General features: G+C 37.5%; 1 pseudogene; it reads right to left on the minus strand.

Annotated features, from left to right (window-relative positions):
• Positions 1–21,648: 21,648 nt before the first annotated feature.
• On the minus strand, positions 21,649–21,767 carry LOC112480343 (annotated as a pseudogene).
• Between the last annotated feature and the right edge of the window lie 1,508 nt (positions 21,768–23,275).

Genomic DNA, 23,275 nt, shown 5'->3' on the forward strand with positions numbered 1-23,275 from the left:
ATCTTTCCCTCATTCTGCCAGTGGTCAGTGACCTGATTTCATCATTTCTTTAGAGAACTATTTTTCAGTCTGTCTCTCCTCTGCCTTTGGAGCCAACTGCTCCTTAATAACTCAGTATGTCTGGCTAGCCCATTTTGAAGTTTCTCTGAGGCATCTCCCATCTATTTTGTTGAGTAGCTACCTGTTTGCTGACAATGCATTTTATTACAACTTCTCCTACTTTCCCTGATGAGTCTCAGATGGCAACAGGGCTCCCATCTTGCTCTTTGCTTTGAGCAGCGTGGTGGTCAAGAGCACTGACATCAGACTGCTTGGCGTTGATGTCTGCTTCTTCTAGTATCAGCAATGTGATCTTGAACAAGTCACTTACCTTCTTTGAGCCTTAGTTTCCTTATCTGTAAAACGAGAATGATAATATTTTCAATTTGGTAGGACTACTGTGGGGATTAAAAAAGTCAAATGGTGGGCCCCACGTCTGATCTACTGGGAATTCTCAGTAACACCATGCTTTTATTATCATTATTGTCGGGGTTATTATTATGGCCCAGGGCACAGTGTAGAACTTTTCAGAATACGGTATGCTGATTTCATCTCTCCATTGCTTTCTATGTTTGGTTACAGGGGCCTTCAAGGTATTGAGATGATTTAATAATTCTCAGGTTTATCTCCATGTAAAATTCAAGAGGAGGAGACTAGGGTAGGGTTCAAGTTCTGGTCATTAGAGGCAGATATAAGTTTCTTCTAAAGCTTTCTTGCAATTGGAGAATTAACTTATGTTGGAGCCGAAGGTCCTTAGAGATCTTTATGCCCACATTGGGCATTTATCAGTTGGAAGAAAAAGATGCAAGACTTAAAAATTATGATAACTTCCTTAAGGTCACACGGGGGCCTATTGGCAGCCAGGACTGGAAGCGAGTTCTCTTCATTCCAAAATGCAGCATTCTTTTTACACTACCAGGGTTTTTCTAGTTTTATATATTTTGTACTTATCTACCTACCTACCTATCTACCTACCTACCTACCTACCATCATCTATCTATCTATCTATCTATCTATCTATCTATCTATCTATCATCTATCTCTCTATCATCATCATCTATCTCATCAATTTGAATCTTTCTCTCTGAATTTTAATCTTTTTTAGAGCCCCAGTTTATGAAGAGGAAAGCTGAGCTGCTCTGGCTGAAGGGGAGGCAGGATTTGAATCCCTTACACTGGCCTTTTCTCTGCCTTCTGCAGTAGCCCTTGAGATTGCCCGCATCATTATCTTATCAGTACTTGTGCATGTGTTTCTTTTACATGGTGTCGTATTGCATTTTTCTAACCAGTTTTTCTAGTATATGAAGTTTTTGAACTTATTCTCTCTTCAAAGAGGATTGTCAGCTAATATCCTCCATATAATATATTGCAGGGCAAGACATTTTTGGACAGATTACCTTGAACTTTGGTCTTTGCAAAGAGTCTGGAAGCCAGCCTAACTCTATAACATTGGCCAAGATTTTGGAGGATGGGAAGGACCCTAAAGCAAACAAGCCTACACCCCACTTTCATCAACTCAAATATTTCTTGCAGCACACCCAGGATCGAGTTCCAAAAATTCCATTTAATTTTCTTGGCTTCTATATTCACTCAGTTACAACTGGACGAGGAGGAGTCTTGGCACTAAAAGCCCGCAAGGGAAAGGCTGTTTCTTTGAACTTTGTTGCCCAATTTTGCAGACATTTTAAGTTCAGATAAGGTTTGGTGGCCAGCCAATTCTTTCTACATGTTGTTCTCAAACTCTGCCACTTCCTGAGATTGCTGGTCAAATTGTGACAATAATAAGTTGACATTCCTCATTTTAAAGCCAAGTTTTCCTAAAGCTCTTTTCTCCTTTGTGCTCCTTTTTCCAGCCATGTAACTCTCTTTACCTTCAGATTGTGGGGAATGTAGTCTGAGCCTCTTCTTCTGGCCCCTGAGTGGCTGCTTAGAGGCATCTCTGTGTCTAGTCTGGTTGTTCGCTTGAGAAGGTAAGAGGAAGATTATTGAAAGCATGATTTCAGCTTTCTCAGCTATTGCTTGTTTTTAAACCACCAAGCTCTGCCCTAGTCAATTGAGCTTTTCACTGTAGGGATTACGAGAGCTAAGTGCGTAGTTTCTCTCCTATTCAGAGAGCTGCCTCTGTGTGTTTGTGTGTGTGTGTGTGTGTGTGTGTGTGTGTGTGTGTGTGTGTGTGAGAGAGAGAGAGAGAGAGAGAGAGAGAGTAAATGAGAGAAAAAGAGAAGGGGAAAAGGTGGATTTAAGGATCCCCGTTATCTTCTAAGCTGCATGAGGTCAGGGAACATATCTGCCTTGTTTAATGTTGTGTCTTCTGTCCCTGCCACGTACCTAGCACATGGTAAACACTCAATAAACACTGGTTGAAGGAATGAATGAATATCTGCCTTCCTGTATTAGTAGACATTCTCTTCCATCTCAGAGTTAAAAAGTATAGCAGCCTCCAAGATCTAGGATATTGAGTTCAGTGGATTGTCTGACTGTGTGTGTGGAGACTGATCAGTAAGGGTGGCTACCTTTAAGTCAAATGGATCATTTATGTGGTATATTTTGAAGGATGTTGAGAAATCTTAACTCCCCCACTAAGTCCATATTTCAAGGCTCAGCAGTTTACTGTTTTAGATGACTGTATTTGGATCTTGAATATTTGTTTAGCAGGAATTCTCTGTGAGATGCTGATGTCCTGCAGGGACATCCCCTTAGGATTTGTTAGGGAGATGGAACAACAGGTGTGGCAGGTGGAGCATAGGTCCTGGAGTCAGATGGGTCTGAGTTCTAATCTCAGTTCCACCATTTAGCATCTATGGTACTTAGGTAAATTATTTGACATCTCTCAGTGGGTTTGTAAAGAGCCTGGAAGCCAGCCTAACTCTATAACATTGGCCAAGGTTATAAAATGGGGGTAATAATACCTGCTTCTCAGAATTATGAACAGTAAATGATATCGAATATGTAAGGTGACCAACCACTTATTGGCACACAAGAGACACTTAGATTATATGAGGTCTTTTTCCTCCTTTTCTCCTTCCTAAGAGCAAGATTCTAAAGAAGTCTTGTGGGGGGAGGGGGTAAGAGAGGGTAGTGAGAACAAATCTTGTTCCAGATTAAAAATTTGTCTGGGATTAGTCTCATTGACTAATATTGCTTTATTGCCATGTAAAACTGGTATATATAAAACTTTTTCCAGTTATATAATTTTATTGGAACAAGCTTATATAGTATTTCTGTGCAAATTAGAAAAGGTACCTTCACTTGTGGGGCGGGTATCAGCCCTCTGGGCTTACGGCTTGGCAAGCAGACTGTGCCTCTGGGCACATCTGGAAAGGGGCCATTTCCTCTGGGCCCATGCAGTCCTGAGCCAGATACATAGCTTAGCAGGAGAAGCACAGGCCAGATATCATTTTCCATCTCTCCACCTCAGCCAGTTGCCATTGTGTGGTGAACTACCTGGTCCAACAGATGAGATGGGCTTGTCAACCAGAAGCAACAATTTGCAGTAAACTTGGGCTGAGTCATCAAACTAGTAGGCATTTGTTGAGGAAAACCTGTTTTTTGAGGCAAAAGACCTGGTTCAAATTACTTGCACGTCTAACTCTGTAACCTAGGGCAAGATTATGAAGCTGGTAAATATATCAAACTGTTTCTTCATTTATAAAACAGTGATAACAATACTGTCTTAGTTATCTATTGCTGCATAACAAATCATCTTAAAATTTTGCAGCCTGAAAAAGAATAAACATTTGTTATATCACACAGTTTTCATGGGTAAGGGATTCAGGAACAGATTAGCTGGTTCTTGTGCAGGATCTCTTGTGAGGTCTTGGACAAGATTTTGGTGGGTCAATCAGTGTAATACACCATATCAACAGAAAAAAAAAACAACACCAAACCCACATCATCAATTTTATTGACATAGAAAAAGCATTTGACAAATCTAACACCTTTTCATGATTAAAACCCTCAACAAAGTAGGAAGAGTGGGGTCTTCCTCAACTTGGTAAAGGGCATCTATGAAAAACTCACAGCTAACATTATACTTAATGGTGAAAGACTAAACACTTTTCCTTGAAAATCAGGAACAAGACAAGAATGTCACTATCACCACTTCTATTCAACACTGTTTTAGAAGATCTAGCCTTGGCAATTAGGCAAAAACAAAAGAAAAAAGAAAAAAAGAAAAAAATGTCATCCAGATTGGAAAGGAAGAAAGGAAGAAGTAAACCATCTGTATTTTTTAATGACATAATCTTATATTTAGACAATCCTAAGGAATCCACAAAAAAACTATTAGAACTAATAAATGAGTTTAGCAACTTGCAGGATATACTTCCAATGAACAATCTGAAAATGAAATTAAGAAAATCCTATTTACAGTAGTATCAAAAAAATACTTAGGAATACATTCAGCAAAAGAAGTGCAAAACTTATACTCTGAAAACTACAAAACATTTTTGAAGTAAATAAGATTCAAATAAAAAAGAAATCATTTCATATTCATGCATCAGAAAACTTAATACTTTTAAGTTTGCAATATTTCTTAAATTTATCTATAGATTCGGTGTAATCCCTATCAGAATCCTAGCTGACTTCTTAAAAAAGCTGATTCTAAAATTTATATGGAATTACAAGAGACCCAGAATAGCCAAAAATCCTGTAAAAGAACAGAGTTGGAGGACTCGCACTTCTCAACTTAGAAGCTTATTATAAAAAAACAATAATCAAGACAGTGTGATACTGGCATAATGATAGAATATAAATCAATAGAATAGAACTGAGAGAACAGAAATAAATCCATGTGTCTATAGTCAACTGATTTTTGCCAAGACCCAGGGAAAAGAATAGTCTTTCTAATAAATGGTGCTGACAACTCATATAACCGCACACAAAAGAATGAAGTTGGATTCTTATTCCATGTCACATACAAAAATGAACTCAAAATAGATCAAAGACTTAATTGTAAGAGTTAAAACTGTAAAACTCTTAGAAGAAAAGATAAGTAAATCTTCATGATCTAATATTTGGCAATAGAGTCTTAGAAGTGACATCAAAAGAACAAGCCATAAAAGAAAAAAATAGATAAACTGTACTTCATCAAAATTATTTTGTGCTTCAAAAAACACTGTCAAGAAAGGACAACCCACAGAATGGAAGAAAATATTTCAAGTCATTTCATCTGTTAAGAGACATATATAGAATATATAAAGATCTCTTATGACTCAAAATTAAAAGACAAATAACCCAATTAAAAAATGGGCAAAGTACCTGTACAGATGTTTCTCCAAAGGAAGTATACAAATGGCCACTAAATACATTAACTATCACAGCTACTGAGTGTCTACACAAGATGGCCACTGGTTTCCCCCGAACCATCTAAGAATACAGTAAAATGAAAGTTGCAATATCTTTTATGACCTACTCATGGAGGTCACACTCCATCATTTCTGCAGTATTCTATTGTCTGTACAGGTCAGCCCTATTCAGTGTAGGAGTGGCTACCGAGGGCATGAACTCTAGAGGGACAGACTCATTTGGAGCCATCTTGGAGTTGCCTACCACAAATACATGCCTCACAATGTAGCTGTCACTAGCAAATGAGGCAATGGGCACAAAATATTTTGTAAATTTTAACCTGCTATTTAAATATTATCATTTTATTATTAACCTGGATTAATTGTCCAAAGCTAATGGCAGTTTGCTTATTAATGATCCCTGCTTTAATTGCTCAAAATTCTTATAGTGTCCCAGAATTCTGCAACTGTCTGCAAAACAGAAGTAAGTTTTTGAGACGATGTCGGCAGGAGAAAACAAATACAAGGGGAAAGCTGGTAGTTCTAGGATTTACCGGTATTGAGAACCAAAGGACCATTTTAATTTTAGCTCAATTCTGCAGCCTTGCTTTTTCAATTCAGCATTTGTTTCCTCACAGCTTTATTATGTGGGCTGAAAAGAATGCAAAATTAACAAAGACGAGGGGAGAAGAAATCCAGGATTGGGAACCAAGAGGAAACACTGAGTCTCCCTGGTTGATTGTCTAAGAAAAGACACTTTGCACCCCAACTTAAGTGGACTCTGGTCCAGCTTCAGACAGGCCCCAGAGTGCAGTCTCAGACAGGATGGAGATAGAACTGGGTGTGGTAGGACGGTTGCCAGATGACTGTAAGCGGCTAGCTCCCTCCCTCCCAAATTTATGGCTTCCGGAACACGACACTCCCCAGCCTCTCAAGCCCTTGATGGCAGTGGATTTCAGGCTGCCTTCTGGTGTTCTTTGGTTATGATTCTATCTCAGACAGCACTCAGAGTTGAGGCACAATACGATTATAAAAATATAACCTGAGGTTCACAAGTTAATAGAGCAGAATCTCACTATTTCGGTAGTTTCTGCCATGGGCCTGCAGGTTTCCTTCTAACTTTCTGAGTGTAGACCTTTCTCTACCTCCAGAAGCTCTCTTAAGTGAAGGCTAGCTAGCCTCTCACACTTACTCTCTCAGCTGTCTAAGAAATCTATTCTCTCACCTATCCAGATAGCTCTTTCATCACTTTATAAATACTAATCTGTGTTAGACAGTTCCGGAAAGTTCAGGTATCTTATCTCATTTAATCATCAGTGTGACCCTGTGTCATAGGTGACGTTACCACCGTTTGAAGGCTGAGAAAACCAGAGACGTGAAAGGTTGAACAATTCCTTTAGTAGAACACAGCTAGTAACTGGCTCCCAAATCCAGGTCCCATGATGCTATCCCTCCTATCTCTAGCTCCAGACACTAGGGTTTCCCTTAATTTATAAGCACCTTGGCTCTTTTTGGGGAGAGTGACCTGCTATTGGTAACCCACCTAGACATAAATAATGCTTTATTTATTCTCCTTAAACTGGTTTGCACTAAGAATACTCGCCGGCAGTGCTGTGGCTGCAGCGTTTACCCTGAGATAACTGGCAGATTATAATCTTAACCTTACACCCAAAATTTGCCATGAAATATCTCGCTTTTATTAGTATTTTCGCATCGCTTTACTATATCGATAGTCTTCGGAAACAAATGACATCATTCTATTTATAGCATTCTGTTTTTAGTAGTTCAATGGCTGAAAATGTCAAGTCCTAGAAAACATAGCATTCCTATGTGTGATGTTAAATGAATGCTGGCAGCGAGTTGAACTTTTTTTTTTTCCTTAACGGAAAAGTCAAGTCCTAGAAAACATAGCATTCCTATGTGTGATGTTAAATGAATGCTGGCAGCGAGTTGAACTTTTTTTTTTTTCCTTAACGGAAAAAAGGTTAAAAACACTCTGTTTCAGTTCGGGTCATTCCCAGGAGCTGTTATTTAGCCTGTTTAGAACTTAATGAGAAGACAGAGAGAATCCTGGGAATGTCAAGAGACCATTTACAGATGAACTGACAATAATTTAAGATTAAGGTCAACTCTGCCAATGCCAGATAAATTCTGGAATTATTCCTACCTCCTGAGGCTTTTCCAGATTGGTCTTGCTTGCAGGAGTCCCGGAATTGGTTTGGGCTCCAGCCTGATTTGAATTCCTGCCTTGTGAGAGGGTAAAAACTAGACTAGCCTCTGTAGGTGGTGGTTGGAGGGAGCACATCGGTCCCTCTTATGCAGAGATCTAATCACCCTGGTTACCCCCGTGACACTTCTCAGCACCTAGCATAATTTAGCACAGAGCAAGTACTCAATAAATGTTGTTTTGAATTTAACCAAATCGTAGCCAATATATTGTCTCCCTCACCCCCTCCAGGAAATCTATTCTACAATGAAGTACATTTAACTGAAATTTCTCCCCATCTCCCTCCCTTCATTCTCCCCTCTCTTTTTTCTCTTCTTTCTTAACTCCTATATATTCACGTATATAGAACGTTACCATCGTCAGACTGCCTTCCTGTTTCCCCAGCCCTACATAGAGAAGGGTGGAATACAAATAATGAGCTTCCCCCAAATCATCTATTTTGATCCGTACATTTCACCACTTTCACCCACGATGCACATCAAATATAAATTATCATTAATTCGTTCCACCCCAAGTCCAAGTGTTTGTGCTATTTTATTTTTTACTTCCTGTATTAAGAAGCTATTATCCATAGTCCTCCATTCCCGCCCCTGGGGAGATTAAAAAAAAAAAAAAATCCTCTGTTTTCTGTGGGTGGCCTGTGAGGGTTCCTGAGCAGATGTTCAGGGAGTTAGATTTCAGCATCTGTAAATCTGTGCCTGGATTACTTTTGTAAGCTGTTAGTATTCAATCAGTTGCTATTTACCTCCACTACCTCTATTACTTTTTCCCCTTTTTATTCAATGCTATATTATTTAAATGAACTCTTCTACTTTCTGAGTGTGTAGTGTCTTACAGTAATGAGTACTAGTTGCCTAATATACAGGGATGATTCCACAATTATTTAGCTCATAGGTATATTGACAATTCTTTTCTCAACCAACTCAGGGACATTAAGAACATCAGAAAAGTGAAATTTAGCATATCGCCTCTAGAAAATTGTACACAGTCTCTTGACCAAGTTCCACAGTTTTCTTTGACCAACTTGCCCAAAGTTTTTCAATACAAAATGCAATAGTGTAGCCCCAAAATTTCTGTGTATATCTCCTTTGAAAAGAGACTGCATGGAAGTGATGCAAACTAAGCTCTCTGGCTCCTTTGGGAGAAAGAACTCTTTATGGCAAGTGCTGGAGAAATCAAACCGCTAGGTTGAAAATAGACCTCTTGATGTGATACTCATGTTGAGGAAATAAGTATTCAAGAATTTAAATTTAGCATCTCAGTTGAAAGTGACCGTACACATATACCTTCTAAAATGTATGATTCTGAAGGACAAAAAGGAAGAAACCTGTAGGAGAAAAAGAATGAAAATCAACTAAGTGGATTCCAATAACTTAAAGGGTCCTCTGGGAAGGGCTTTTTAAAGACAAAGAAGTCTAAGAAAACTGTTTCATAAGAAAACAATACGGTTTTAATAACAAGAAAAAATGATCTTGATCCATGAGAAGGCAGGGAAGGGTAGAAAGAAATTAACTTGGCAAGGCGAAGGGTTCCTTTAAAATGATCTCAGAAGTGGAAGTTCGCCAGGCTACCCAGTGAAAAGGATGGAAAAAAAATAGAAATAAGTTGCTCAGAAAACCAGAAAAGCCAAAGCAGGAAATGAAATGCACCTAGCAAAGGACATAATGAGAAGTTGGAAAATAAAAAGTATTAGTTAAATACTTAAGCCTTAAGTGAGAGATAGAGAAAAATATTAGCCTTCATGAGTGAAAAAAAAAAGCTAAAAATATGGAATAGTTAAATGGCAAAGTTTAAAAAAGTTACATTATGAAAGTAATTTCTCATATCTAATCTCTCCATTTATATGTAACCATTCTGTATTTTGAAAAACATTTTGGTGCATTTTCTTCTGGCTATATGTAATACTTGAAATGTGGTTAGTTCAGATTGAGATGTGTGTGTGTCAAATATACACTGAATTTTGAAGATTTAGTAAAAAAAAGCCCAGTAATAATTTTTATATTGATTACATGTTGAAATTATTATGTTTTAGATAATCGTGTTAAATAAGATATATTATTAAATTAATTTCACCTAAATTACACAACTGGATCACATTGTATTTCTACTGGGCAGTGCCATTCTGTATATTATAATCAGGAAGTCTTTGCTAACTTAGAATCACATGTAGTTAATCGATTAAAATGAGAATCAAAATTTTATGTGGTATTAAATTAATTGAACAAGGAGGCTATCGAACTGAGGTGGCTCTAATGCTGTGGCGGGCTATGTATAGAAACCAAAATGTAAGCTCATAAAGGCCTCAAGGCTATGAAATCAAAACACTAAGGACAACCAATCACAAACAGCCAACTAGGCTTTAAGCTATAGCCAACCAAATAACTTCCTTGCTTTTCTTCTGCACCTTCTCTGTATAAGTCTTTTCCCTGACTCTTGTCCCTGTAGTGTTTTTAACCATGTCCAGTTCGGCGCTGCCTGATTCAAATCAGTTTTTGCTTGAATAAACTTAAAAAATGTTTATTATGCCTCAGTTTATCTTTTAACAGTTCTCTAAAAGATTGATTATAATTTTTATCTTGAAAATGTAATAAAATTATACAATTAATTTTATTCTAAACCTTTAAAGTAACATTGAGGTTAAATTTGCAATTATACCTCAATTCTTGGGAAAAGTATGGTGACAGAAGGAGATTTGACTTTGAGTGATGAACACACAATGCAACACACATATGATGTATTATTGAATTGTACACTTGAAACCTCTTTGATTTTATTAACCAATGTCACTCCAGTAATTTTAATTAAAAAATATCAATAGACGAAATGATAGGGGAGGGAGTCTGGGGGTAGTTTTTTCAAATTATCGAAAGATGATTTAATATTACATGTTTCACTTCACATTGGATTATTTTGTAACATGATTATAAAGAGGCCTAATTTTGCAAAAATGTTTGAAGAGTTCATCAATTTCCTCAATGGCCTCACAGAATCCTTTACTAGTCACATTATTCTCTTTTGCATGTCCCATCTTGTCATCCTTGTTAACTTTCTCTTCAATTTTTTATTGATCTCACTCTCCAGATCCTTAATCGCTAGTGGCTTTGCATGTGATTTGTGCTGCTCTCTAAACTCCATCTTATTCTATTAAATTTGCAACTATAAAGACTTGGATAATGAATATGTGAATAATGAGGACCCTGTGTATATTGACATGGCTAGGTAACAATGTAATACAGGTCAATTCCATATATTGTCACTTAACCCCTACATCACAGTTATTTCCCATATCTTTGAGAATTCTTTGTAAACATTATTATAAGTGAATAACTACATAATAGTCTATCTTATGAATCAGTCATAATCTACAATTTATTGACTCATTCCTTTATTTTGGGTGTTTATGTGTTTCCTTTTTTCTTTCTTTTTTTTTGCTATTATAAACAATGCAATAAATAACATCTCTGAACACAAATCTTTATTACATTCCAGTTTTGGCTTCTGATAGGTACCTACAAATATAATTAATTGCAAGGTAAGAAATTATGGATATTTTTATTCAAATTATCAGATAGTTTTCTCTGAACCTTAGTAATAATTTATACTCTTACTAGCAGCATATGAGTGTTCATAGCATCATACCTTTGCCAACTTGAATATTACCAAGAAAAATATTTTTTAATATAACCGTGAAAATGATATCTGTTTACTTTTTATTTGAATATCTTTGATAATGGATTTTAAGATGTTTATTAACTATTATTTTATTTTCTGCAAATTCTCTGTTCGTATTATTTTTCACTTATCTCTGGTGTATGTTTTTGTACTTTATTTGCAAGAAGTTTGTATATTAAAGAGATTAACCATTTGTCTAGTATATTTGTAAAAAACCTAGGTTTTTACTTCTCTATATTATTATTAAATATTACTAACATACAGAAATGAATAGAGAATATTTATAAGAATTCTTTATACTCACCAGCAGTTTTAAAATCTTAAATTTTGCCGTATTTGGCAAAACAGTACAGAAATAATTGAATCTGCCGTGGAACTCTAGGCTAGGTTGCCACCTGCCACTATTCTCAATGCTCCCCCAGGAACAACCACTTCATGTATTTTATTGTCATTCCACTGCATGTTTTCATATTGCCTCCACATTTTATGTGTCCATAAGTTATACAGAATATGTTTTTCATGTTTTAAAAATGTGGATATATGGTATCATACTGTATGTGTTATCCAGGAGGTGGTTTCTTTCTTTCTTTTTTGCACCAAATTAATTTTGGGGGTGATTTATCCATGTTAATATACTTTAACTGCCATAGATATTTAATCATAACTATTCTTCTGTTTAGATTTCTTTTTTGCTATTACAGATAATGCAAAAAAAAAAAAAAAAAAATTAAAACAAGCCACCCTGTGCACTCGTGCTATAGTTTTTCTAAGGTGTATATACCTGGATAGAGAATTGCTAGATCCTAGAGAACAAATGCATGGCTTTATAGTCCAGAATGAGTCCATAGTCCAGAATGAATTGTACCAATTTACATTCTCACCAGCAGTTTAAGAGATTTCCCATTTATCTGCATCCTTGAGAAGATTTGATGTTGACAAACTTTGATTTTTTTTTTTTAAGCTTCTGTTTTTCTGATTCTAATAAGGTTGAACATATTTTCATAAGGATATTGACCATTTGGGTTCCTCTTTCTGTATATTTCTTATTTGCTCCTTTTGATCAATTTTCTATTGAGTTATTTGCTCTTTCATATTGAATTGTATAAGCATTCCATGTTTTCTGGACATTAATCCTTTGTTGATTATCTACATTGCAAAAATAGTGTCTCAGTCTATGACTTGTCTTTTCACTTTGTTTTCATATTTGTAATAGTGCAGATTTTCAGAAAAATCAATTTAATCTAATTAACTCATTTTTTTCCACACAAAGTTAATGCTTTTCTGTCTTGTTTAAGAAAATCTATACTCTGAGACCATAAAGAGATTCTCCCAATTTTCTTCTAAAAGTTTTGAAGTTTACTTTATGTTTAATATATTTGAAATTTATTTCTGTGGTTCGTGGGAGGAGAAGGATATAATTTCGAAAGTAATAAATTGTATCAGAATCATTTATTAAATAGCCCATCTTTTCTCAAAAAAAATCCATTGATTTTTTTAAAGGTCACTTCTCTCATATATCAACTTTTAATTTATATAAATCTGTTTCTAAGCTCTCTATTCTGTTCTATTGGTTTATTTGTTTGTCCCTTACTAATACACTCCATCGATAATTCTATTTTTTAATAAGTATTGATCTCTGGTAGGGCAAATCTTGCCTCTCACTTTATTATAATCTACTTTAGAAGTGTCTTGACTATTTTTAGCTTTTTTCTTTTCCATGTGAATTTTAGGATCAAATAAATATTTGAATGGAACAGTATTCCTTTTATAGATTTATTTAGGAGAATTGCTGCCTTTACAATATCAAATATTCCATGTACTGATATGTTTTATTTCTCCATTTATTCAGGTCTTTTCTTTTGTACTTCAATATTGTAATTTTCTCAATAAAGACTTTAAACAATATTAATTAGTGTTCTACGCACCTTATAGATTTTGTTGATTTTTGTAGATGAGATTTCCCATTAAGTTTTCTAATTGTTTATTACTTATTTACAAACACCTATTGACTTTTTTCAGCTGTTATGTAATACACATACCATACAATTCATTCATTTAAAGTGTACACTTAAATTGTTTTTAATATATCCAAAGATATGTGCAACCATTACCACAGTCAATTTTAGATCATTTTCATTACCTCAAGAAGAAACCCAGTATTTTTTAGTTATCCCCCTATTACCCCATCCCTCTCCCTCCTCTAGCCCCAAGCAACCACTAGTCAATTTTCTGTCACTGTAAATTTCCTTATTATGGACTTTCATATGAATTAAACCATATAATGTGTGGTCTTTTGTGACTGTCTTCTTTCATTTAGCATGTTTCAAGGTTTATTTAAGTTTTAGCATGTATCAGCACTTATTCCTTTTTAATACTGAAGTATTTCAGTCCATATATATGCTCTATGGATTTTTATATGTTTATTTTGTTTCTAATGACATTGCTGAATGCTTTTATTAATTTTATTATTATATTTTGTTGATCAGGATTTCCAGTACTGAATAGAATTGCTGATACAAATATCCTGTCTTATTCCTGACTTTAATGTAATTGCTTTTAAGATTTTACCATCAAATATATTATCTGTCATATTTTGACGAACACATTTTTTTGATTAGGAACATTATATTTTATTTATTTTATTCAAGATTTTTTTCATTAATAAATTAATCCACAAATTAAAATTTTGCTGATTATTTTGTATATACTTAAATAATCAGATTTTTCTTCTTTTTAACCCGTTAATGTATTTTCTTAATTAAAATATTTTTTGATGTTGAATTTCACTCGATCAAACAATTTTCAATCATTCAATGTTATTAATTCGATACCTATTATATTTCAGGTGCTCTAAGAATAGAAATGCAAAGATAAATAACAGACAGTCCCTTTCTTCAAAAAGCCTACCGTTTCCTTAGAAAAGTAAGAGAAGATGAAAGGGGAAGGTGGATAATAAGTATACAATGTTTTCTTTTAGATACTTTAAAATTTTATTCTAATTTAATTTTCTCATTAAACTTATAAGTTTTAAGATTTTACCCATTTTATAGATTAAATATCTGAGGCTTTGAGAATTTAGTGATTTGCTTAAAACTGGGATCCAAACCAAGACTTTCTAGCTCTAAAGTCCCAGCTGCTGGGATATGTAAGTGGCAAGTGTCGTGTGGTTGCTGAGAGCATAGAGAGCCATTTTAAGTTAAGGAGGTCAGGATATCTATGATTTCTAGAAAATAATGGATTCAAATCATCTGTTCAGTGGTGGGTAGGCATGATGTAGAGAGGAGCAGTAGATGGTTAATTGAAGCAGAGGTGGAGGAGGTGAGCAAAAGACAGTCTAGAAAGCACAAAATAGCCCAGAGATCAAAGAGTAGACCAATTGGCTTTGATATACAAGTTGTGTAAGCTGGTCTTGGGAAGTGAATCTAGATAGATTGGAGGATTATCTTATGAAAATTCTTGTGATGACACGCAGCACGGAAAAAAAACCAGGATCTCAGGCAGGAGATAATTACTGCAGTTAAAGTGAATAATAGTAAACTCTTTATTTGCTCCTCCTCGATCTTGGGATAGAGTCCAACCAAATAACCTATCCGGTTGACCAGGCCTAACATGCTCTTTCTTTCTTTCCTACCCTCATTTTGCCTTTTGTCCTCTCAGCTCCAGACTTACTGACTTCTTTCAGTTTTTTGAATTTACTATGTTCCTTCTGATCAAATGGTCTTCAATAAATTTTTCCATCAGTAAGTAATTTTCTTCCATCAGCATGCCCCATCTACTTTTCATGTCTCAGCCTGTAATTGTGTTCCTCTCTTTTATAATACTCATTTCAATTTGTAGTTATATGTTCATTAGTATTTTCTTGAGCAACATCTGCCTCTTCTACCATCTTATAAATTCCATTGCTGGAGCAGGGGCAGTCTGTATCTGTGTTTGCTTACCTAGTTCCTAACACAAAGCCTGGTACAGAATGGGCACTTAATATACATTTGTTAAATAAACAAATAAAAGAATGAATTTCCTGAACTAGGGAGGGTGAAGTCAGTAGGGATAAAATGAATAAAAAGAAAAGATTGCAAAAGTTTTTGGAAAGGACTAACTTGACTTGGTAGTTGACTAAATATGGCGATTTAGGAACAGTTTTAAGTTTAGCCTGTGAGTGATTAATTAAGAGAGAAGTTGTGTTGTTAACAGAAATGCAGAAGCCAGAAAGATGATGAATTTAATTTTAGATATATCAAAGCACTATGAAGACGCTGAGCAAGACAACAGCTAATAAGTATTTAGGGGTAAGGGTAGTCATATATGGAGATATAGAGTTCGGATACATTTTTAGAATGAAATGAAGAGAGTGAATAAAAACAAAGGAAAGAAAACAAACAGGATGACAGAGGCCCCGGGAACTGAATCTTGACAAAAGTCTATATTAAAGAGGGTAAAAGGAAGAGAGTTGACAAAGGGGACATGGGAGGAAACAGAGAAACAGAGACACGAGGGTCATATGCTGTCACAGATGCCATGGAGGCATGAACTCCACTGACTGGAACATCAATATGAAAGAGGAAAAATAAGGACCATAAATTAGTCATTGACCTTTAAACAATTCCTTGGTGACCTTTGGGAGTAAAGTTTCTATAGAGCATGAGGTGGGGGCAAAACATTATTTGTAGGAAAAGAAAAGAGACTTTTTGTACAGGTCACTGAATTGTAAATAGTGGAAGAAATGTCGAGGAACATATTTCAAATTATTAGAAGTCTAAATATGCTCATAGGCAGAGGAGAAAAAGTCTATGGAGAGAAGACATAAACGGTGCTGCTGGATGAAGCCAGCCATGCTTACTGAGGGAGGAGGCTTCAGGATGAAGTGATGAAATAGGTGGTGTGGTTAACTTGAGCCAAAGAGAATGCTCTTTCTGGAAGGAACGGATTCTTTTGGGATGGAGAAGGAAGGTCACGCATCAGTCTTACTCACATAGGAGATTATCATTTCTTGACAAGACTCCTGGAGTTCTTGGGAGTGGGAGGGGGAAACTGAGTGCTCTAAGGACGTGGAGTAATATGCAATAGGTGCCCCAGTCCCTAGTAGTATCCACTTGCACAAGCTCAGACGGGCGAAAAATGAGTCGTTACCCTAGGGTAAGCTGCCTGTCTGCCAGACCAGTAATGACACAGCCTCTTTAAAATGATCCAGAAGCCACGAGAACCGAAAACAGAAAAGAAAAAAAAAAAAGAAACGAAAGAAAAGCAAAGCAGCTCCAAGGGGCTGACCTGGGGCAGTAGTCACAGTGCATTCTGGGACGGTGCTCGCAGCTGGCCCTCACCACAGTGCCCCAGCAGTGCCCTCTCTGAGGTTTGTGGGAAGAGGCTCTTTCCTGTGTACACAGGTGAAGGAGACCACATTTCCAGTTTCTGGCCCAACCCAGCTACTGACACCCTTCCTTTAGGCTGCGAACTCTACTGCACGATCAGTCACAGGGCAGCTTGGAGGCAATAATGACAATCCCTTACATAACCTCTCAACAATTTCAAAAGGGCTTTCCCAAAATATGATCTCATTTTATTCTCAAGGCATCATGACATTACTATCCCCAATTCAAAGATGTCAACCATTTAATGTCTTGAATGACACCGTGCAGCTAATTTACGTATGTAGACATTTTGATCTGAAAAGCCTGGCTCTTCTAACCACCTAAATTGCCTACACTCAATTGGTTCATTTTGGTAGTGAGGAGGTGGGTTTTGGGAATTGGGAGGAAAAAATGGGGGAAAAAAGGTAGATTACAAACCTGGATGGCAGAATACCCGTCTTTCCCACCCAGCCTGAACTTGCAGAAGGCAGTCACCTCTTTCTGTGCATCAGGAAGCCATTCCCAGTTCTGCTAGGGGGAACCAACAGTGCTTATAAATTTAAAATCATTGCATGGAAATAAAAGGCTTAGTGAGTTCTTAGAAGCAGTAGAGCAGGTAATTTATGAGTGTGTTTGGTGATGGTGGTGGTGGCTGGGACATGGACAGGGGGTAGAAATGTCTAGAACTATACTTATCAATCTTAGGGACACACCAGAGGGACATGGCCCATTTCCCCTCCATCACAGTGGACATGTGCTGGTCTCCTGCTGGGTGAAGGGCATTGATCAGCTGTGTGACCCTGGGCGGACTGCTTCACCTCTCTGGGTTTGGGCTTCCTTCCTGGAAAATGATAAGGCTGTACTTAGATGATTCCTCAGGTCTGACTAAACTTAGTGTCTGAGTCTATGCTTCTTAGGAAAACGGAAATCATTAGAGTAGGAAGAGAAACATTTCTTCATGTGGACTTCCTGTTCAAGTCCTTTTCTGATTTCCTAAAGGGACAATGAGATCAATGGGTCTGTGAAAGAAAATCATTTTCTGGGAGGTGGATTTTTCCTCTATGCTATTTGCAAAGCTAACTAACAACTAAGCCATTGTGCCTTGGAAGGAATCATTTCCAAGTATAAATTTTCTCTAAAGCTCAAGTAGCGGCAGCCCCGAGATGTTTCTGACACAAACCTGTAACTGCCTAGTGCTTTTCAGCTTGCAGAGCACGGGTGATTTCGGTTTCATGTGGCCGTGCCAAGTGTGGAGAGGCCCCATGTGCACTTTCAGTCACGTGACATGATGACTCAGGCCCTTTCTGGTTCATGCTTGTTGGAGTATGGGAACCAGGGAGGAAAGGTGAGAAAAACCTTTTCAGTAGCACTCTGGGAGGGTCTGGGGTTGAGTAATAGTTTGTTATTATATGGGTTGTCCTAAACCCTTTTTATGTGAGCACAATAAAGTTATCTTATAGCTGCAGAACTGCCATTTTCAGATGAGATTTCTAGAGTTTGAATGTTCCATCTCCCGCCTCCAACAGGAGTAAACCAAAAGTATCCAAGGGGAAAAAGAAAACCTACATGTCACCACTTCCTTTAATGAAATAGTTTGGTATTTAACCACCTCATCACCAGAAATATTTTTTGTGCCATCTAACCTGAATTCACCCTGCCACGTTTCATCATGATTTCTCTGACTCTGGGAGACGGAGTGGAAAATTCATTCCATGACAGTAGGAGTATCTGAGTAACCTTAAGGGAAGATGCTTATTCCAACTTTATTTTCTCTTCCTTGACAACCTAAAGCCCTCTGTTCTTTCATCTAGATTGGAAAGGTTACTCCCATTAGAAATCTCTCACTGTTGAACACTTCCTTTCTACAGGAGAGACCAGACACACAAGCTCAGACATATGATTTTGAAAATACTTTGAGTCTATTTCAGGGCCCAGCACTCTGTATTTCCAAGTTGGATGGATTCTCTTTAATGCAACAATAGTGTTGTGAAAAGTGCCTGGGCTTGGGGTCAGAAGTCCTGGACTTGTTACTTCCCAGCTGTTACTTGAGGCACATTCCTCAACCTCTGAGAGGTTCAGTTTATACATTTGAAAAAACAAAGAGAATGGGGCTTTAACTGCTGAGGTTAATGTGAAGATAAATAAAGAAATGTACTATATAAAAGTGCTGAGGATAATGGCTGACCCTTAATGGGTGACTCACAGAGGAGAATTTACATTCTTTAAGGGCAGGGCCTATAAACTCTATTTCTGTAGTTTTTCTTGATGAGGCCTCAGTATGCTACTTTGCCCACAGAGTAAACTTAATGAGTACTGCAGACTGCCCATCTATTTGGTAGTTGAGAATAAGCAAGCTGGACAGGATTTAGGGCTATTTTGTTGTCTGGTGAGATTTGAAGAAATCCAAGATTGGGGGCCCTCATGCCAGGTGGGTTGAAGGAGGTAGGTAGGAGGGTACAGTGTGTCTGAGTCAGGGAACCAGATGAGGCAAGATTCATGGGCTAGGAATCTAGGGGAAATAGAAAAACTGAGAATTTGGTTCTAAAGAGAAGTCTGGTACAGGCATATATAGAGGAAAAAATGTGTCAGCAATGTTCCCATGGAAAAATATGTATCTCTTGTAACTTCACTAGCTCTTAGAGTTCACCTGTGTGCTGCTGTCACTGTATTTCTGTGTCACTTCGATAAGTCCATTCTGATTTTTATCTGTGAGAGGTAGGGCTTCCTTTTCCAGGTGCTCCGTTTGATTACCTAGAAGGGTGAAAAAGTCATTGCTGCAAAAATAATTTATTTTTCCCAGAGAACGCAGGATCTTGCCTCCATCTGGTTCCTTAGCACTTCTGCACAAGAATTTGAGATCCAGGAGGTGGCTGCGTTGACGCTCCGGTATGTACAGGAGACAAATGTAAACACTGTTTTAATATGACTCCAGGTGAAGTGACTTTAGAATTACTTAGGGATTGAGCAACCTGCTTCACAAGAGTTTTGTTAAAGGAAATGAGATTTGGGTGGGACACACTAAGCCTGGAGATTATTGAGGGCTAGGAGGGAGGAGTTTGTTTATAGAGGGTAAGGAATTCTCTCTCTCTCTCTTTTTTTTCCCACTAGACCAGATGAATGGAGAGATGAGAGATGGAAGACTTGGAAGGTCAAGGAAAGAGAAGGTCATGTCCACTCCACACCTCACCAATTTGATCAAAGCAAGTGAAACAGTCTAGCAGGAGTTGCTCATTTATTTTTCTACCGTGAGTGCTTGACCCACAATAGGATACCAGGTGGTAAATAGATGCTTGTGCACGGTGATTTTTGGTTTGAGGAACTGCAGATGCGGAGAGCTGAGTTAATTAAACACATTCCTCGGTTCACCAACAGGCCGTGCAAGGTCACATTCTGGTTTTATTTTGATGATTTGTTCTTCCCTTTCATCCTTTATCTTCACTCCCATTTCCCTTTTGTGCCTTCCCTTATTTCCCACTCCCCTGCCCCCAACCCCAGCTGCCAACCACTGACTCACATATGACAGTCTCTAATCAGAGGGCAAACATTCTTGTACTTGTGCACCCATGGACCTTCGTGAGAGCTTCTCCAGGCACAGACCCAGCACGGGGGAGTGCTGGCATAAGGTGTATCAATATTTAATTTTCACTACATACTCCCTGGTTGCTTTCCAGAATGGCTGTTCCAGTTTAATGTTGCTCCGAAAATGCACAAGCAATTCTATTTCCCTGAATCTTCTCCATCACTTGATATTACCCAGCTTTCTAATCATTGTATATTGATTATGTGTAAAGTAGTAAAACACTGTTTTAAAATTTGCATTTTTCTGATTTCTAAGTCTTCCTAGAAATACATATCTCATATTCGGTACCCATTCTCTAAATTGCACATTATGTGTTTTGCTCACTTTTCTTTTGGGTATTCAATCCTTGTCATGTTGATTTGCAAGAGTTTCTTGTATATGTTTGACATATAATTATCTATGTATGTAGATACTATAATTTTTTTGTGTTGTTCTTATCCAGTTTTTGATTCAAGGTTATACTTATTAACGTCATAAAGTGATTGACATTTTAATTTCTATAATGGTTATTTATGCAAATTTTAAAGTTTTTCTTTGCCACTTTTGGCACTTTATAAATTCATTATAATGTTCACATGGAAAAATATCTAGTGTGTCTAGTGTGGGTTCCCCCATTATCTATGTTGTACAACATTCCATAAGTCTTTTTAATTCTACTTCTCTACTCCACATCTTTCATTTTTTTGTTTCTTTTTTAGAAATTAAAATTTATATAATGTTTATTTATTCTTAATTAACATAAGTCTCAGGGTTCTCTTGTATTTCTCTTCTTTCTAGAGTACTTCTCTCAAGAGAATATTAAAAGATATTTACATGTGCCTGGGATATCATTAATTTGCTCCAAATTTTAAAGATAGTTTAATTGTTATTAAAGTCCTAGGTTGAAGGTTCTTATCTTTCAATACTGAAAAAATTATTCTCTTGGCTAGCATTCATTGTTGATATTAAGAATTCGTATTCTTTTTCAGTGAATCTATGCCTTCTCTCTGAAAACTTTTAGAATTGTCATTTTTGTTTTTGGTTTCTTGAAACACATTTATTTTCTTTACCTTCTGATTCCTCATGACAGGACAGCAAAGAAATAAAAACTGGTATGAACTTCCAACAATAAAGTGATTAAAAACTTTCACTGGGAAAATAAAAATATTGATATGTTCCATGTGTGCTAAACACTCGCCTATTAGAGTCAGAATACAAAAAAAGTCTATGTAAAATTGCTAAATTAAGAAATAACTTTATAGAAATCACAAAATAGTTCCTAGAGAAATGAAAGTAATCACCAGGAGAGAAAATTTAAAGAGCGAAAGGTGAATTAGTTGAGGAGAGGGCATGGGGAGGGGGAAGAGGAAGGCAAGAAATTGTTTCTTTGCATTTTAAGTCTTCTTCACCTGAAAAAAATTAAATTATGTGCACATATGACTTTTAAAAATTTAAAATTTGGTTGACCTCACAGATTGCAAGGACCTTGTCAGCTTACAATCCCTTGTTTTTTAATTTTTACGCCTACAGCACCTGGTCTTCCTCGGTGGTCTCCCATCCAAGTACTAACCAGGCCCGACCCTGCTGAGCTTCTGAAATCAGACGGGATTGGGCTTGTTCAGGGTAGCATAGCCATAGACTATTTCTATGTATTTTTTAAAATGGTAAATAGGGCTCATTTGGAAGATCAACCAAATGAGTAATTATAGCAGTGTGCAAAGGCACAGAAGAGGAAGCTCATGTCTTCCTGGCGGAGAATGGTATGGTTTAGAATGACTGGGCTGTAGGGTGATTGGGAGTTGGTAGGAGTAGCTGGAGATGACTCTGAAACACCGGACTAGGGCAAGACTGTGGAACACATCTAATGCCATGCTAAGAAGTTTGGAATTTCTTTTGTTGGCAACGGGGAGCTATGAAAAATTTTGAGCAGCGTGATTTCATCTGTGCTTTAGTAGGCTCATCCTTATGGCAATAGGAGGTCGGGTTTGGAGTGTCGGAATGATAGGAAGCAGGAGGACAAGAGCAGACGCATTAAAAACAGTTTAAGGGGCTCTTACGAGCCTGAACTAAAACTTGCAATCCGTGAGGAAACTGAAGTTACACACCGTGACCGGAATAAAAGATCTTCCTGCCACTTTAGCTGCCTCCCTGGACTGCAGTCTGCTGTCTGGCACCCTCTTGCTGGCTGGGGTGGCCCCTATCCAGGGCCACACTGGTGGGGCAGCAGGCTGGTGGCAGCGAGCGGGCCATGTGGAATCACCCCTCCTGTCCTCATTCAGGAGCCACTAGGAGCCCACGCCTGGGCGGTGTCTCATTTCAGCTTTTTAGACTTTACTATAAACTATTTTTTGGCTGCTTTTCAAGACATGTTTTAGTTTTTAGTACGGGATTTTTACCAACTTCTTTCCCCACCCCCCTGCACACCCTTTAATGATTCCCTTGGTTTTTATAAGCAGTTTTTCAGTTTTTTCCTCCTGCTTTGCCAGCTCATCTAAGAAGTAGGATTTTTTCCCCCCTCTTCCTTTTCTTATTAGTATTTTTAAAATAATAAAATGGAAAAATGAATGTAAACTTCTGGCCTACTGCTTTCTAGGTTCACACCCACTGGCATCCTTCCTCTGAGGCTTATTAACATTCCACCCTGCTGGATTTGTGTGTCTGTGTGACCAGGAGCCCTCAGATGACTTTAGCCCTGTCTCTCCCGTTACCATTCTCTCTTTCCTATCTTCTTATCTACTTTTATTCCTGCCTTTCTCCTGCCCTCTGGTTGCCAGACAACATAGCTCAGGGGCAAGAGAGGCTGTCTGGCAATGCCCACATAAAAAAGCATTAGTGTTTCTCCCTCCCGTAGAAGCCTCCTGGCTGGGAGTTGGGCAACTTGCTGAAGGTCAAAGGCAGCCACCCGTAGCTATGGCATTCTCTCCACTAGGCGTGAACCTGACTCTGAGGGGAAATACTTGAAGGCACTAAATAGGGTGAAGTAGGGCAGTTAGTTTTCCCTTCACACCCAAGAGGCCATGTGGTTCTTGCCTTCTGGCAGGAAAGGGTCAAAGTTGAGCTGAACAAGTCTTGGTGCATTTTAGGAATGTGAATTTCATTTCCCTCTACACCTCCCCTTCCACTGACTATGCTTGAGGTTGAGATTTGA

Source organism: Pteropus alecto, unplaced genomic scaffold (assembly GCF_000325575.1).
Source record: "Pteropus alecto unplaced genomic scaffold, ASM32557v1 scaffold103, whole genome shotgun sequence".
In the NCBI taxonomy this organism is placed as follows: domain Eukaryota; kingdom Metazoa; phylum Chordata; class Mammalia; order Chiroptera; family Pteropodidae; genus Pteropus; species Pteropus alecto.